Genomic DNA, 3,505 nt, shown 5'->3' on the forward strand with positions numbered 1-3,505 from the left:
AAAAAAAAAAAAGAATGGCAGATAGAGTATAGCATATGTAGCTTCCTACTATTATGACTTTTGATCTAATAATAAGGATTATCCTTTTATAAGAATAATTACTGGGCCCGGAGAGATGGCACAGCGGTGTTTGCCTTGCAAGCAGCCGATCCAGGACCTAAGGTGGTTGGTTTGAATCCCGGTATCCCATATGGTCCCCCGTGCCTGCCAGGAGCTATTTCTGAGCAGACAGCCAGGAGTAACCCCTGAGCACTGCCGGGTGTGGCCCAAAAACCAAAAAAAAAAAAAAAAAAAGAATAATGACTTCAAATAATACACAAAAAATTTTTCCAGGGAACAAAACAAAGACTTTCTGCTGAAAAGTCTGGTTAGGGAGGCAAATAAACAAAACAAAAAAAAGTGAGGAAACTGAACACAGAAAAGAATGGAAAATCCTGAGATAATGAGCAAAAGAAGGAACCTAAAAACTCTGCCTGAACTCATCTTTGGTGAATCACTGATTAACAAGTACATTAAACAGGTACAAAAAAGTTCATCTAAAGGTAAAATACTTAGTCTAATCCTGCCACACAAGAAATGGTTTACAGTCCAAGAATATAAAAAAATTACCAAGTAATACCATTAGAAACATTAATCTTTGGTCAAAAGTGACAACTCACAATTAGAAAATGAAATACTAATGCTGCTTAGAATAAAATAATTTTGAAATTAAATGTATACTTGGGAGTAAAAGAATCTCTTCACACTAATAAATGAAAATCAATCGAGAATATGTAAGAACAACAAATACTTAAGTGTTCAAAAATAGTTTCAGAATATGTGAATAAAATTTGACAGATTAAGGTGAATATAAGCAATTTATATAAAAGCACTATGAATGTTAATATAAGAAGTAGAAAAAATAATATAATATAAAATGTAGAAAAAAAGAGGTGACGTTTAAGGAAATATAAATTTTGGTAAAAAAAACACTGATAATTAATCTATATTTGAATAGCACAAATCACAAAATACATATTATTTTAGGTAGATATAATATATTTAATAAGATATAAAGCAAGCTGGGTAATATAACAAAGATAAATAAATGGCTTTAAGCATTCAAACCATGGTTTTTTTTGTTACCATGACAGAATGATATTATTTTTTAAAACCAATGTGCCAACTAACGTCCTGTCTCAAAATATATAAAAATTAAAAACATTTTTTCTAAGTAGTCAGAGATTCATATAGAAGTAATAACTGAAGCAATTTCAACTGTTTGAAATTTAAAAGTATGCTATGAATATTTGAGGAAAGCAAAAAAATATCATACATTTCACCACTATCTGAGGGACAGAATTATCATCGTTGGCTAATTTTATAAGGAAAAAAAATAATACATGGAAGCTGAGGAAAGAAGATATGTTTTTAAACAGGAAAAAAGATTATTAGAATTCTGAAACAATTATGTTTTATTGTTTATTTAATTGTTAATTTATTTAATTGTTATATTGAGAAGAAAATGAAGTATATTTTCTTGTTTGGGGGCCACACCCAGCATTGCTCCAGGCTAACTCCTGGCTCTGAACTCAGAAATTACTTTTGATTCCCACGTGAGATATTGAGGATCAAATTTGCACAGGCAAATTGAAAAACCAGATGGACTATAGCCCCAGTCTCTTTTTTTTTTTTGTCCTAGTTATTATTATCTTAGAAAAAAGACTTTTGTTTATATGCTTTAATACAGCAGAAAATTTTAGAGTGCATAGATGGGCAAGATTAACATCATTAAATGGCAATACATACCAAAGCATTTAACAGATTTGATGTGATCTCTCTAAAGATACCCAAGACTTTCTTCAAAGAAGTGAATAAAATACTTCTGAAATTTATTTGGAACAATAAATACCCACGTGGAGGCAATATATTCCCCTATTTTAAACTGTATTACAGAGCATTAGTTATCAAAACAGCATGGTATTGGAATAAAGATAGACCCTCAGATCAGTGGAATAGGCTGAGTACTCAGAGAATGTTCCCAGACATACATTCACCTAATTTTTGATTAAGGAGCAAGAAATCCTAAATGAAGCAAGGAAAGTCTCTTCAACAAGTGGTGCTGGTAAAAACTGATTAGCCACTTGCAAAAAAAGCGAACTCAGACCCACAGCTAACACCATATATGAAGGTTAAATCCAAATGAATTAAAGACCTTGATATCAGACCTGACACCATAAGGTTTATAGACCATATAGAACATATAAACGTATAAACTGTATAGAACAACATGTAGGTAAAACACTCTATGGCATTGAGAGTAAAGGCATCTTTAAAAAGGAAAAGGCACTCTCCAAACAAGTGAAAGCAGAGATTAACAGATGGGAATATATTAAGCTGAGAAACTACTGCACCTCAGATAAGGGGCTAATATCCAAAATATACAAATTACTGACAGAACTTTACAAGAATAAAACATCTAATCCCATCAAAAAATGGGAGAAGAAATGAACAGACACTTTGGCAAGAAAGAAATACTAATGGTCAAAAGACACATGAAAAAATGCTTCACATCTCTAATCATCAGAGAGATGCAAATAAAAACAACTATGAGGTACTATCTCTCATCTCAGTGATTGGCACACATCACAAAGAATGAGAACAAGCGGTGCTGGCAGGGATGTGGAGAGAAAGGAACTTTTATTCACTGCTGATGGGAATGCCGCCTAATCCAACCTTTATAGATAGTGATATGGATATTCCTCCAAAAACTGGAAATTGAGCTCCCATACGATCCAGCTATACCACTCCTAGAGATATACCCTAGGAACACAAAATACAATAAGAAAATCTCTTACTCACACCTATATTCATTGCAGTGCTGTTTACAATAGCCAGACTCTGGAAACAACCAAGATGCCCTTCAGCAGATGAATTTATAAAGAAACTGTGATTCATATTTATAATGGAATATTATGCAGCAATCAGGAGAGATGAAGTCATGAAATTTTCCTATACATGTATGTATATGGAATCTATTATGCTGAGTAAAATAAGTCACAGGGAGAGAGATAGATGCAGAATAATTTCACTCATCTATGTGTTTTAAGAAAAATAAAAGACATGTTTGCAATGATTTTCAGAGACAGAAGAGAGGAAGGCTGGAATGTCCAGCTCACGACATGAAGCTCACCACAAAGAGTGATGAGTGAAGTTAGAGAAATAACTACACTGAGAACTATCATAACCATGTAAATGAATGAGGGAACTGAAAAGCCTATCTAGAGTACAGGCTGGGGTGAGGTGGGGAGGAGGGAGATTTGGGACATTGGTGATGGGAATGTTGCACTGGTGAAGGGGGCTGTTCTTACATGATTGAAACCCAACTACAATCAAATTTGTAATCAAGGTGTTTAAATAAAGATATTAATAAAAAGAATATTAAGATAAGATAAATTAGCATTAATCCCTTCAAGGCGTGTCTCGGCTGAGGCGTGTGTTTTCTGTTGGAGTTGTGGACTTGTGC

Source organism: Suncus etruscus, chromosome 5 (genome assembly GCF_024139225.1).
Source record: "Suncus etruscus isolate mSunEtr1 chromosome 5, mSunEtr1.pri.cur, whole genome shotgun sequence".
Classification (NCBI taxonomy): domain Eukaryota; kingdom Metazoa; phylum Chordata; class Mammalia; order Eulipotyphla; family Soricidae; genus Suncus; species Suncus etruscus.